This window comes from Schistocerca cancellata, chromosome 3 (genome assembly GCF_023864275.1).
Source record: "Schistocerca cancellata isolate TAMUIC-IGC-003103 chromosome 3, iqSchCanc2.1, whole genome shotgun sequence".
In the NCBI taxonomy this organism is placed as follows: domain Eukaryota; kingdom Metazoa; phylum Arthropoda; class Insecta; order Orthoptera; family Acrididae; genus Schistocerca; species Schistocerca cancellata.
In genome coordinates this window covers 368,148,730-368,164,340 of record NC_064628.1, presented here as the reverse complement: position 1 = coordinate 368,164,340, position 15,611 = coordinate 368,148,730, and positions in this window count along the sequence as shown.

Genomic DNA, 15,611 nt, shown 5'->3' with positions numbered 1-15,611 from the left:
CTTCGTGATTTCTCTGAATCGCTTCAGGCAAGTACCAGGATCGTTCGTGTAAAAGGGCACGGCCGACTTCCTTCCCCATCCTTCCCTAATCCGGTGGGACCAATGACCTCGCTGTCAGGTCCCCTCCCTCAAATAAACCAATCATACAATTGGACTGCTTTGTCCAGAGTCCCGGTCGCGCGGTTCCAGACTGTAGCGCCTAGAACCGCTCGGATCATTCTAGAAACATCCCCCAGGCTGTGGCTAAGCCATGTCTCCGCAATATCCTTTCTTCCAGGAGTGCTAGTTATGCAAGGTTCGCAGGAGAGATTCTGTGAAGTTTGGAAGGTAGGATACGAGATACTGGTAGAAGTAAAGCGATGAGGACGGGGCGTGAGTCGTACTTGGGTAGCTCAGATGGTGGAGGATTTGCCCGCGAAAGGCAAAGGTCCCGAGTTCGAGTCTCGGTCCGGTACACAGTTTTAATCTGGCAGGAAGTTTCATATAAGCGCACACTCCGCTGCAGAGTGAAAATCTCATTCTGGAAACATCCCCCAGGCTGTGGCTAATCCATGTCTCCGCAATATCCTTTCTTCCAGGAGCGCTAGTTGTGAAAGTTTCGCAGTAGAGCTTCTGTGAAGTTTGGAAGGTAGGAGAAGAAATATTGGCAGAAGTAAAGCGGCGAGGACGGGGCGTCAGTCGTACTTGGGTAGCTCAGATGGTAAAGCACTTGCCCGCGGAAGGCAAAGGTCCCAAGTTCGAGTGTCGGTCCGGCACACAGTTCTTATCTGCCAGGAAGTTTCACCTTTGCGATTTGTTAGAGCGCGGACCTCGCTTCAACTCTCAGTATTCAACAATACAACCTTCTCTGGTTTCGGCCCTTGAGGAAGAATGGACTGTCATTCCTCCACAGATATTCAGACATCACACTGGAAGTGTCCCGAGCATAGTTCAATCTGTCATAAGGTTGGCTGGTTGATTTGAAAGAGGGGATCAAACAGCGAGGTAATCAGTCCCATCGGATTAGGGAAGAAGGAACCATCTTAGCATGTGCCTGAAGCGATTCAGCGAAATCGCGGAAAATCTAAATCGGAATGACCGGATGCGGGTCTGAACCGTCGACCTCCCGAATGCGGGTTCAGTATGCTAACCAGTGCGCCATCTCGCTTGGTCCGTCATAAGGACGAAGGTTGGGCATTCCCTACATTAATGTCCACTGATAGGTGTCCGAATCCTTTTTATCAGATGGTGTATATCACAAATCGTTGCTCCAGCGAGCAGCACTCGCGTGTCGGCTTGAGCGCAGCATGGCCTCTTACGCTGATGGCAGTGTCAGTGACCTGGTGGCCAACGCCACCCTCACACACACACACAGACGCCGCCTTCCCGGAATTTCCAACAGGTGCGTGCGCTACACGGCGCCGTCGACCGCCGCTCGTTTCGCCCAAAACCTCGGCCGCCCCCCGCAACTGATGTACTGTTTATTAGTCGGCGGCGGACACGCGCCTTCACGGTAGCCGTGGACGCATAACAAACAGCCCCGGGGCGCGGCCGGCGCCGATACTGGTGCGGGGTCGCGGGTGATCGGCCCCTGGAGATGGTATCGGGCGCGGGCAGCGGTTCCCTGCTGCTCGGCGGGCCGTGTTGGGCCTAAGATAGAGCGGGCGCGCTCGTGTCTCGCCCGCGGTCGCGGCATTATGCCGGCTATCTGCTCCCTGCGCCATGTTACAATACGCGCATTAGCCATGCACCGGCAGGTGAGCCCGTCTGGGAGCGCACGGTGGGCGGAGGTATAGGGGAGGCAGCGAGGGAGCTCTACGACTGTCGCTTCTCGACGATGAAAGCGAAGCTTGTAGCGCTGCTGTAGGGAAAACGTGCTTCTACATTTGTTCCGTGACATACTGTAAGAGGTCCACGACTAAGCAATTTATTGCTAGTGTACTCGAGCAGATGTAACTTCGATGGCTTGCTCACGCGCTGCCTGCGATATGGAAGTTACAATAGAATCGCGGACCAGAGAGCAGTGTCGGCAGCAGTAGTAGTAGTTGTTGGTCGGTGCTGGAGCCACTGCTGTTTCTTATTTATATAAATGATATGCCTTCTAGTATTACAGGTGACTCAAAAATATTTCTGTTTGCTGATGACACCAGCTTGGTAGTGAAGGATCTCGTGTGTAATATTGAAACAGTATCAAATAATGTAGTTCATGAAATAAGCTCGTGGCTTGTGGAAAATAATTTGATGCTAAATCACAATAAGACTCAGTTTTTACAGCAGTTTCTAACTCACAATTCAACAAGAACCGATATTTTGATCAGACAGAATGGGCATATTATAAGAGAGACGGAATAGTTCAGGTTCCTAGGCGTTCGGATAGATGGTAAGCTGTTGTGGAAAGCCCATGTTCAGGATCTTGTTCAGAAACTAAATGCTGCTTTTTATTTAACCATAGAACAGTATCTGAAATAAGTGACAGTTCAACACGAAAACTAGTCTACTTCGCTTATTTTCATACGCTTATGTCATATGGTATTATTTTTTGGGGTAATTCTTCTGATGAAAAAGTGTATTTTTGGCTCAGAAACGGGCTGTTCGAGCTATGTATGGTGTAAGTTCGAGAACCTCTTGTCGACCCCTATTCAATAGTCTGGGAATTCTGACATTGCCCTCACAGTATATATTTTCTTTAATGTCGTTTGCTGTTAGCAATATTAGCTTATTCCCAAGAGTTAGCAGCTTTCACTCACAAGGGGAGGCCGGCAATTGTGAAATTCAGATTCGATTCATACTGCGCATAATAAAAGCTCATGGCTAGAGGTGTAATGTGGCAAAGCACCAAGATGCACTTCTCAGCCGTTGTCGAGAAAATCGACAGTTAAAAGAAACCGTTGCGGTGAAATACTCTCTAAGAGCAAAAGTTTTTTGCAGCGTCGTGGTGCAGCGGTAAGCGCTGGGGTTCGTAATCCGAAGGTCGCCGGATCGAATCCTGAACCATTCAACCATTTTTTTAGTATTTGTTTTTTGTAATTCAAATATATATATATATATATATATATATATATATATATATATATATATATATAATTCCCGGCCATCAGTTGCAACAATTATGCATATAATAAGTTGTTGAAAGTCGTTTGTCGTGGAAAAACTGGCGACTTCGAACATCATTATGCTTTCCCCAAACAAAGTTGTATTTCACAAAGGTTATTAAATGTCTTCATAATGTTAACCACGTATAGTTAACGGAAGACGTAGAAACGATATTCCGAAACGAATACGTATAGCGTAAGTCAAACGTTCGAATTAGAATAGAGACCCCACGAACACAAACTTGCTGTGGCAGGTATGAAATATAAACTCCGTTACTCGCTCGTTACACTTGAAGGACAGATGTTGAATGGGCCGAAACGAGCCGCCGCATAACAGCGTAGTTGCGTGCCAACTTCGAAAGAAGGTAGATGCGGTCCCTAGCGCAACTTGTAACATCGTCGAAAATCAGTGCGGATGGGAGAGCTTTGGTACACCCTGTTAAACAAACGAAAAATGGAGGCGGTACAATTGGAGAGCGATCCGCCTTCACCAACATGCATAAGCAATTCATTAATAGTTTTATTTATATATATATATATATATATATATATATATATATATATATATATATTACAAAAATAATAATAATAATAAAATAAATTGCATGGCGCGAGATTCGATCCGGCGACCTTCGGATTACGAACTCCAGCGCTTACCGCTGCGCCACGACTCTGTAGAAAATCATTAAGCGTAGAGAGTATTTCACCGCAAACGTTTCTTTCGATTTTCTCGACAACGGCTGAGAAGTGCATCTTGGTGCTTTGCCACATGACACCTCTGGCCATGAGCTTTTATTATGCGCAGTATGAATCTAATCTGAATTTCACAATTGGCGGCCTCCCCTTGTCAGTTAATACCAGGCAGAAATCAAATCTGCATGTGGAATGCATTTCCTTGACTCTTGTGCAGAAAGTAGTGCAGTATTCTCCTGTATCCATTTTCAATAAGCTACCACAAGAACTCAAAAATCTTAGCAGTAGCTGAAACACTTTTAAGTCTAAACTGAAGAGTTTCCTCATGGCTCACTCCTTCTATTCTGTCGAGGAGCTCCTGGAAGAGCTGAAAAATTAAGCAAATTCCAGTGTTACATTGTTAATTTTCTTTATTTAAAATTATGAATTGTCGCCTGAATTTGTTTCTTATATTTCATTTTATCTGTTTCTACTATCGTGTTATAATTTCATGCATTTACTCGTTCCATGACCATGGAGACTTCTCCTTAATTTGGTTACACGGAACAATAAATAAATAAATAAAAATAAAGTAGCTCGCAGTCGGGCGGTTGGGTCACGTCGCTTTTAGAGAGCAGTTGTCGAGTTGTATAGCTCAGAGAGAGCACTTGTGTCCTATATGGAATTACCAAGGCCGGTCGTGGAGAACGGTGGCGGTGCCTGAGCGATGTAGTATAAGGTAAAAGCAAAATAACTGTCATTTATCGCCGCGCGCATATGTAAATTGCTACAACTGGTTTTGTACTATTGTTATATCAAAGCCACATGTAAATATTACTCAATAATTTTTAAATAATAGTATTCCTTATAAAGATAACTTTTGACAGTCATTCATCTGAATTTAATTTTTTTACTAATTTCTCCTATCCATGGTCATGCCAATTATCGTAAATGAAATCAGATGTTTTTCATAACAAAATCTAGTGGTCAGCATTGCACTGGGCTGTGCCAGAAAAATTTGTTATAGGTTAGGTTAGTGGTGTTTAACGTCCCGTCGACAACGGGGTCATTAGAGACGGAGCGCAAGCTCGGGTTAGGGAAGGATGGGGAAGGAAATCGGCCGTGCCCTTTCAAAGGAACCATCCCGGCATTTGCCTGAAACGAATTAGGGAAATCACGGAAAACCTAAATCAGGATGGCTGGAGACGGGATTGAACCGTCGTCCTCCCGAATGCGAGTCATTTGTTATAGGAGTATTGTGGTAAGAATTTTCAGTTTATTCAGAATGACTTTTCAGGGCCATGACACAGCACTGCTGACTTTCAGATTTACCAGTTTAGATTCACAGTCAGTTAATTACTGAAAGGTTATATAGGAGTCAAATGGTTCAAATGGTTCTGAGCACTATGCGACTTAACATCTGAGGTCATCAGTCGCCTAGAACTTAGAACTACTTAAACCTAACTAACCAAAGGACATCACACACATCCATGCCCGAGGCAGGATTCGAACCTGCGATCGTAGCGGTCGCGCGGTTCCAGACTGTAGCGCCTAGAACGGCTCGGCCACCCCGGCCGGCTTCAAGGGACGAACATATATAATAGTCAACTGTCCTTCTAGACTATATACGCAAAAAAAAGAAAGCGATGGAAATCGGTAAATGGGATGAACATGTGCAGAAAAACGGTTTCAGAAAAATGGGATAATTTACTCAAGAAAAAGAGCTTCACAAACTAGCAGGTCAATAACGCGTTGGTCCGTCTTTGGCCCTCATGCAAGCAGTTCTTCGGTTTGGCATTGATTAATAGACTTGTTGGATGTCCTCCTGAGGGATACTGTGCCGAATTCTGCCCAATTGGCGCCTTAGATCGTCGAAATCCCGAGCTGGTTGGAGGGTCCTGCCCATACTGTTCCCACTGTTCTCAATTGGGTAGAGATCCGGCGACCTTGCTGGGCAAGGTAGTGTTTGGCAAGCACGAAGAGAAACAGTAGAAGCTCTCGCCGTGAGGATGTGCATTATCTTACTCACAAGGGAATGGTCCAATAAGACATGTCGAAACCTACGCTGAAATTTTTTACACAGAAAGAAGACAACGAAAGAAATGAACTGTCTAAATTTTATCTGCTAAGAGGCACTGCAAGTATTAAAAAAAAAAAAAAAGCTGAAAACTGCCAAATTCGTAGCGCGCCAGGCGGCGGTAGGAATGTACGCTCCTACTGGCACAGTAGCAACTGCGCATGCGCAACTAGGCACACACAGCACAGACAGACAGACACACACACACACACACACACACACACACACACAGTAGACGTCGGCGGTACATTTGTAAACATGAAACACGACACAACCCGATCGTAATTTGTAAAGGACGTTTCAGGGTACCGTTCGTTGATAGTTTCTCTGACACTGCAGTGCGGAGTTACTATTCTCTCGAATTAGCCACTCAAGTAACATCTATTACAAATTATCGGATGATTTTTGCAGTATTCGTAAGTACTGACAATACAGATAAAGGTGAATTAATGTTTATTCTGCTTTCGTAAGGCATGCATACTAATAGTTACCTTTTTTCTTCCAGTTTCACAGTAATGTGGAACCCAATTATCGTTCTCAATTTGGCAATGATGAAATATGAAGAACGTGGTTTCCAGCCGAAATCACGCACTTCTCCTGGCGACGTACGTGTGTGTCATTTTTTTGTTGATTTCCTTGACATTCATTCGAATGATATCGACATTTCGTTTGAAATTGTGGATACGTTAGAAGAAATAGGAAATAACTGTGACGATCCCATGAATTGTGGTTCGGACGACGTCAGTTGTGCAAGTAACAGTTATGTAGAGGAATATCTTCCAAGACTAAAAAACAAAAAAAAAACTAAAAGAAAAGTCAGTGAAATATTGACTAAACGAAGGAGAGAAAAAACGCTTGAAGTTACGCAGTGTGCAAAGGCGTATTCGTTTCGCAAAATCGGAACGTGAACTGTGCAAATGGAAGAATGAATTACATGAAGTAAGAAATATGCGTCAAACGGAAACCCGAAACCATCTGAATGAAAAACTTTCTAAAGATTTAGAACTGCTCGTGAGGGGCAATACACCATTATCGATGGAGATCTACGAGACTGGGCCCTTCAAATTGCATCTGACATGAACTTTGGTAATTCCAGGCTCAGTCGACCGGGCTACGTAGGTTCAAGAAATCGTACGGAATAGGAAGTCCTAAAATTACCAAGTTTACGACACGTGAGCGTGTAGCGCAACTGCCAGCGATAGACAATGTTACAGAGAAATTCATAGCCGACGTAAAGACGAAACTTGCTGTTATCCCCGCAACTGCTGTTTATAACGCTGATCAGTCAGGTTTCGTGAAAGAAGTGCGTGCACAGCGCACTTTATTATTTCGGGGTGAAGAAAAGACGGAGTCCGTTGCCCAATCAATGAATGCACTGACAAATTCGTATACGATAATGCCATTGAAAATTATGAGTGGTTTATTGTTTCCGCAGCTGTATATCTGTCTTCAAGAACCACAAGGCTAATTAGGATAAAAAAATGGACTGTTTAGTTGCAAAAATCTTGTCATTGACAAATCAGAATGTGGAAAAATGGGAAAGAATAATTTTCAACATTTCGTTCGAAACGTACCGTATTCACACCAGCTGCAGAAACTAATTCATTGCGTTTGTTGGATTCATGGTCTGGACATAACGACGCCTCTGTTTTCTAGATAAGCTTAAATATTGTGGTATGAGTGGGACAGTGCACAAATTAGTTCATACTTAACTGGAAGAATGCAGAAGGTTGAAATTAACAGTACAGATAGTCTGCAAAAATCACCAGAGTTCTCTAACTTGGGAGGTATCAAGAATGGTGTCCCACAGGGTTCAGTCTTGGGTCCCTTATTGTTCTTAATATACATTAACGACTCGCCACTCTACATTCGTGAAGATGCAAAGCTAGTTCTTTTTGCTGATGATACAATTGTAGTAATCACACCCAACAAGCAAGAATCAGTTGAGGAAATTGTAAACAATGTCTTTCAGAAAATTATTAAGTGGCTCAATGCAAATGGACTCTCACTAAATTCTGAGAAAACACATTTTATACAATTTTGTACAGTAAATGGCATAACATCATTGATAAATACAGACTATGAACAGAAGTCTGTTGCTAAAGTAGAATACTCAAAATTTCTGGGTGTGCGCATTGATGAGAAATTGAATAGGAAGAAACACATTGATGATCTGCTGAAACAGTTAGGTTCAGCTACTTACGCTATTAGAGTTATTGCAAATTTTGGTGATAGACATATCAGTAAATTAGCGTACTATGCCTATTTTCATACACTGTTTTCATATGGCATCATAATTTGGGGCAATTCGTCATTGAGAGAGAAAGTATTCATTGCACAAAAGTGTGTGATCAGAATAATAGCCGGAGCCCACCCAAGATCACCCTGCAGACTTTTATTTAAGGAACTCGGGATATTCACAGTACCTTTGCAATACATATATTCACTTATGAAATTTGTCATTAATAACCCATCCCATTTCAAAAATAACAGGGAAATGCATAGCTACAACGCTAGAAGAAAGGATGATATTCACTATTCTGGATTAAATCTCACTTTGGAACAGAAAGGGGTGAATTATGGTGCCACAAAAATCTTTGGTCATTTGCCAAATACCATTAAAAGTCTGACACATAGCCAACCAACATTTAAAAGCAAATTAAAAGAATTTCTGAGTGACAACTCCTTCTACTGAATTGATGAATTCTTAGATATGAAGTAGTAACTGTAAAAAAAAGAAAAAAAGATTAATTAATTATTTTGTGTAAAGAAAACTTATGTTAAAGTGACACGTTCCACATCATTACGAAATGTTGTATTCATTGATCTATGGAACAAGCATAATGTATGTATGTATATGTATGTATATGAAGGACAACGAAAAATCTGTAGGTGTAATGTGAATTTCACTTGGAAGTACTAGTGCGATTCAATCTCTCGATAAAGAATTTTTTCGAAAGTGGAAAGTATTTTTCAGGAAATTATCAGACTACATAATTTCTAATATCTCTCTTTCATTTCAAGTTTATTAGCGAAACAGTATTCTTAAGCTCCAGTCATTTGTGCATTACCAGTTTTCTTCGCAACGCTTTACGAATTTGATCAAGTATGCCTGGTATGCAGCGCAAAATACAGAACAACGGCTGGGACCATTTCTGACTCCATCCCAGTTCTGTCTAAATAAAACTAGTGGTTACTACGAAGTGCCTGACTGCATCAGTTTTGTCTTGTCCGGTGTGCCTGGTGCAAGAAAAATGTTTGTTTTTGTCATTCAATAGACACTTCGCATTTTTGTGACGACTACAGAGAATAAACAGAGAACTGTTTCACTGATAGCCAAATGTACAACATTCAAACATTATTATATGGAATGGCATACAGGAATTGTTATAACATGTAGTACTGCAAGACACATTTCATTTCAAAAAATTATAAGTCCTCATTGATAGAAGTCGTTTGTGAAATCAAACACTGTCGAGATTTTATTTTCTCTGCTAGCAACTTTGATCAGGATTACATGTGCAAGAACTGAAATGTCGATGTGAAGTTATTTAAAAAATGTTTCTACAGTTTAAGCCAGGTTTTCACGGAGCAAACAAGCTAACAAGCACGAGCAAAAGAGAATTCTGTCCAGTGTACCTGATAGGCCTCTTGCAGGTCTTTCAACTGGGTGCCACTGCAGCTACTTACGTGTCCCTAACCTTCCCCAATTACCTTATCGGAAATGGAGACCTGCAGTTTAACCTTGAATCCGAACCACATGTCTTCCGTGGCAGCTCCCACATCTGTGAGAAGTGAATGCTCCATTAAAAACCATAGCGAAAAAGTTGTGGTCTGAACAGGATTTGATCCCGCGATCACTGGATCACGAAGCGCGCGTCTTGCCACTAGATCATTTTTGTTTTAGAGATAAAAAAACATAAAAGAATGTGACTATTAGACCATAGTGGAAACGCTAGCTGTGTCACCTCTTGAGATGATACTCGACGTCGGTAATTAGTGTTCTGTTCATAAATTTCCCCTCAGTGGTAATGAGAAGCCAGGGAAAAAATTTCAGTCGACATACAAGGAAAAATTTGGACCACTGCTTAAGGACTGATGGAGATGCAATTCTGTGTAAAGTGCACGATTTCCGCACGCATGTCACGCCTCCATACAAATTGAGACACATCCTTTTCTGTGTCATTTTGCGTTCCCCGTCAAGAACAGTGCGCTCGCCATGCAAAATAGCTCTCACTAAATAAGTTTCGCATTTTCGCTCTAACAAGATACAGTTATACCCTGTATGCCGAATATTAGATCCAAAAACTAAAAAGTAATAACGGAGCGTTCATAGGCTACCTTGTGTTCTCTTCTGTTCCTTCCAGTATAAATGATTCTTGCCATATACAAGCGAACAGTAGTGAATCTTCTGCAAATGCTCATTCGCACCTGTTCGCATCCATTCGCCCCATTGTAAACCAGGCTTTGAGGTGCTTAAAACTGATACCTGTGAACTCTGGATAATTCCGATACACGGCGCTGCGTGAGTGATTCGTCGAGTCGCGCGCTAGGCGGTCAGGGCTTTACAAACCGCTGTTGTAAGCTGTTCTTAGCGGTAAAAATGTGTAACTTCAAAATTTCTTTTACAAAATATTTGCAGTGCCTGTTAGCAGCTAAAATTTTGGCAGTGCATGTCTTTGGTTGTCTTCTTCCGGTGTAAAAAATTTCAGAGTAGGTTTCGGCGTGTCTTATTGGACCATTCCCTTGTGAGCGTAATTTCAAGATGGCTAGCCATGAAGGGAAACAAAACGGGGAGTTGAATATCGCGATCAACCGCTGCGTTGTAAGTGTACCGCGGATGACAACGGAATGGGTCCTATATGAAGTCTACACGGGTTGTCAGTCGAGTAGCGTCGTCGTCTCGTAGCAACGTTTCGATGGAATGCCTCTCAATCATCTTCAGGCGAAGATCGGTCCTGAAATGGGTCCTGCTACGAAATGAAAAACGCATCAGACCGTAACTCCTGGGCCGGCCGGTGAGCACTCTTACTTCACGGTGGACACTACTGTTATAGACAATTTTACACGTTCGCTGTGTGCTCAGAACTAAAAAGAGCGACGTGACGCGATGGACAGGCACAGTCGAGACACTGTCCAAAACATCTGTGCAAGCTGCATCGAATTTTCACTGTCGCTTCCATTTCACGACCCATCGGACCTTACTTTCCGAATAGTCCTCGTATTAAAAAGGGTAAGTAATAGTCCATACCCTTGACGAACACCTTGGTTAATAATTATTCCTACCTGTTTATCACAATATGTGTAGTTTTGTAAAGACCTGTCTCTACTTCTGTTAGCTGATTAGGGTATCCACATTCAGACATAATCTTCCATAGGATGCCCCAGCTCACATGGCCCAAACCCTTCTCAAGGTCAATAAACGCCTTATGGAATTCTATATTACATTCTCTGTGTTTTTCTATAATGTTTTTAATTACATACACGTCGTCTGTGCATGTACGATCTTATCTAAATCCATTTTATTCTTCAGAAATAATAGGTTCTGTGATACTCTTCATGGAGTTATTTATTATCTTTGGGTATAGTTTGTAGCCAGTGTTTAGAAGACTGATGCCACGACAATCTTTACAGTCATTACGTTTTCCTGTTGAAACGAGAGATTACTTCGACCGTGTACCAAGGGATTGGGATCTCGCAGTTCGTCCAATATTCATTTATTAATCACGAAAGTTTTTTATCTAATGGTAACCCTCCATATTTGTTCTGTGTTTATTCCATCATGGATTAGATAGAATCTTCTAAATATTCTGTCAATAAAACACAATCTTTGGTTTGCCTTTCCCCCAACATTATCTATGTGGTAGTCCCAATTGATGTTGCTCTAATTGTAGTTCCTAGGTAGTTAGTTGAGTTGACAACCATTAGATATGTCTGGTTTATCGTGTAGCCGAAATTTGGCAGATTTCTTTTCGTACTCATGTGGATGATCTCACATTGTTCCTTATCCAGAGACAATTGACAATTTCCGCACAGAGCAGATATCGTGTACAAGTCATTTTGCAATTTGATTTTGATCTTTTGATGAGTTTAAGTAGACGGTAAATGACAGCATCATGCCTAGAATGGCTGATCATCTTGTCTCCTAAATAGTTTATATAGTATAGAAACAGCGGGGGACCTATAATACTTCCTTGGGGAACGCCAGATATCACTCCTATTTTACTCGACGGTTTTCCGTCGATTATTAAGCACTTTTGTGACCTTTCCGACAGGAAATCATGAATGTAGTCGCACAAGTGAAGCGATACTTCATAGGCACGCAATTTGATTAGAAGTCTCTTGCGAAGAATAGTGTCAAAAGCTTTCTAGAAACATGGAATTAATTTGAGATCACCTGTCGATAGCACTCGTTATTTATGAGAATAAAGAGCTAGTCGTGTTTCATAAGAACGATATTTTCTGAATCTGTGGTGACTTTGTGTCAACAGACCATTATCTTAGAGGTAATTCATAATGTTCGAACACAGTATACACTACACCTCAAAAGAGAGTTCGGTGAGCAGTGTGGTATGCGGAAACGGAATGATCCATTGGTGTCCAAAGAAATTTCTGATGTGAATTTCAAAGGGACGATTAATGCTGGCTATGGCAAGTTTCTGGTCGCTTGGAGTACAAACAGACAGCTTATGGCACAGTTGGTAAAATGCTAGAGGAGTTCAGAGAGACCTCCCTAAAAATACCGTAAAAGAAAGTTTGCCGAGCTTCACGAGAGTTAAACATCCCTCGCACAACATTTCACAAGGTGCTGTAAGAACGACTTCGCTTGGACTCCTACAAAGTTCAAATTGTGCAAGAATTCATGCGAAATGTTTTGACGCTTCGCCACGAATTCGCTATAGGGATGTTAGAGCGAATCAGGAAAACCTCAACTATCTAGAAAAATTTGAAATGATAAGACCGCTTTAGTTGTTAAGTCCTTTTTTTTATAGATACTACCACTTCCGCAGTGTTTTAGCTCCAACATCAGGTGCAATAAAATCAAGTCATGTTCATAGGGAAAAAAGAGGCAGGGATGACACAGCGTTCATAATAGCCAAATTTTCGATAAGTAGTGAAGGTCAAAAAGAAACTCACATAGAACACTCCCGTGATACCATGAGTAACAGTATATGGTAAGCTAGTGGAGTCCACACATGGCGAACTGGCGATCAAAGGACAGACCGCATATGATCGTCTACGAAATAACGTAAAAACTGCGCAGCTAACGATCACCCACTTGCCAACAGTAAGGGCGGGCACGAGATTGTGTACTAGACAGGGCCGGATTTACAAACGACGGAGCCCAGGGCCAGGGACTTTTCGGCCCCCTCCCGGCTCTCATTTGTTTTTAGTTCCATTCATTTATCGTTGCCCTACTAAATTAAGATTCCACATTATAAATATTTAATCAATAATGAAGTTACATAAAAGAAACGCTTCATGAACTCTGCGCTTAAAAAGTTCTCTTTCTACTTACATCAATCCTTCGGCTACAATCTTCCTGCTTACTGTTACGTATCAGTTATGACAAGGAAAATTACAGCAGAGCGACGGAAAGGAACAAGCACGTCTTACGTGCGACGCATTTTGGCCTGGAAGGGAGTACGTTGAAGGGAAACTTAATAGCCAGCACACTGAATAACAAAGACACTAATCCCGCCGATGCGACTTATTCACAGAAAACAAAGAAAAGCTGTAAATGTATTTTACCCTAGGAATTTGACAATACAACTAAAAATCTTTTCACCGAGATTTCCTTTCGGCAAAGTCATAAATTCTGTCATCACAGCCGGCCGGGGTGGCCGAGCGGTTCTAGGCGCTACAGTCTGGAACCGCGCGACCGCTACGGTCGCAGGTTCGAATCCTGCCTCGGGCGTGGATGTGTGTGATGTCCTTAGGTTAGTTAGGTTTAAGTAGTTCTAAGTTCTAGGGGACTGATGACCTCACAAGTTAAGTCCCATAGTCCTCAGAGCCATTTGAACTATCCTGTCATCACACTTAATTCCCTTTACAGTTTCCCTTTAAATTTCTAATACAGATTATGAGTTAAATCTTCCTCGAAAAACAGTAAACCAGAGACAATTTTTACTCCTTTTTAAAACATAAAACGAACCTCCAACTGAAAATTTAGATAGCTCTATTGATAAGAGCACCCTGAGCACAACCATGAAGTTCGGATATAATTTGTCACATTGTTTTTCTTGCAGGAACAACAAAAAGCCTAAAATGGAGCTGACACACATTTCACTGCTATCAACGCTTTCATCGACTGGTGTTAAAATTTCATTTTGTAAATGTTACTACAACCGATCGGGTGGTTCAAATATCCGTTTGATGCGGTTTCACGCTTAGAAAAGTGTTCACCAAATCTTTTAGCCTGAACTACATCTTCCTTTTTTTCATTCACTAGTCGGTATCCTATTTTACACACCGTTCATCGTGATGGATAGGCTACTTTTTGAAACAGAATAATAGTCTCGGAAAGGATGAAAAAATCATCCATGCAGTTGCATAACATAGGTTTATTAGAACCTTTCACTTATGTTTCGATAATTATAAAAATATATATTCAGAAGGAAATTCTAGAACCTAGAAATTTCTTAGTTATAAAAGGTTCAAGTAAAACAAATAGCAAATATAGATCAAATACTATAAGCCAAGGGCACATACTTAGTTGAAAAATAACACATCAGAAAACAAAAATAAAATAACAAATCAGATAACATCGGTGTGAAGTTCAAGGGTAAAGTTTGTCAACTGAGAAACACACTAGGGTCTTAAATTCAGATAACTAACTATAGACACTTGTGTGTGCGTAGGAAATGCGGAAGTGAGCATGCAAAGTTGTTTACATAAAATCAACTGACGAATAAAATTTGTGTGGGATTAGGCACGCATAATTAAAGCTGTAATGGTGTAAAATGAAAACTTGTAGTATCAAAATAATTGTGAAAACTGAATTTTCTTTTTTCCAGATGTCATATCACAAGAAAGGAATTCAATTTTCGCAAGTGTTTTAAGACGCCACTTTCTTTTTACACCATTAGAGATTTAATTATGCGCTCCTAATCACGCACAGACTTTATTCGTCAGTTGATTTTATATAAGCAACTTAGCACGCTCATTTCCGCATTTCTTACGCACACGCACTTAGTGCCCTTTATACGTAAGTTACCTTAAGAACATAGCACGATATTTCCCTTTTTGTTTGTTTTACACTCCTAAGAGTGGAGCAGGGTGTTCGACATCCGACCCATTAAGAGTCGCGGTTCTATTCAGCCAGCTCCAGACAAGGTGATAGTGGGAGTAATGCAGGATCCCAATTGGGAATAAATGACAGTGTCTTACCAGTTCTGTCATATGCCTTGCAATCGAAGTAAACCTCCCGAATACCTTGGTCGGAACCAGGGGATTGGAACAACATTACTTGCTCTCTGGGACGTCATCATTAGTTGAGGATATTGTCCCAGCCAAAAATTAAAATGATGTGTAGTCTATATGGGAGGAGTGTAAAAGTTGGATAGCGTGTATGTGTTATAGAACAGACTGTCGTGTTCACCCATATGCGTTAGTCAGTTGTCAAGTTTTATACATGAAGTTCCCACTGATGTTACGTGATTACCATGACTTATTATTTTGTTGTTTCTCAGGTGAATTGTTACTTGAGAAGAACGAAACGGCTACGAAGGGCGTTTGAAAAGTCCGTGCAGAGTCCGAGAGGTGGCACCACCGGTGCGTATCGAGGTCAT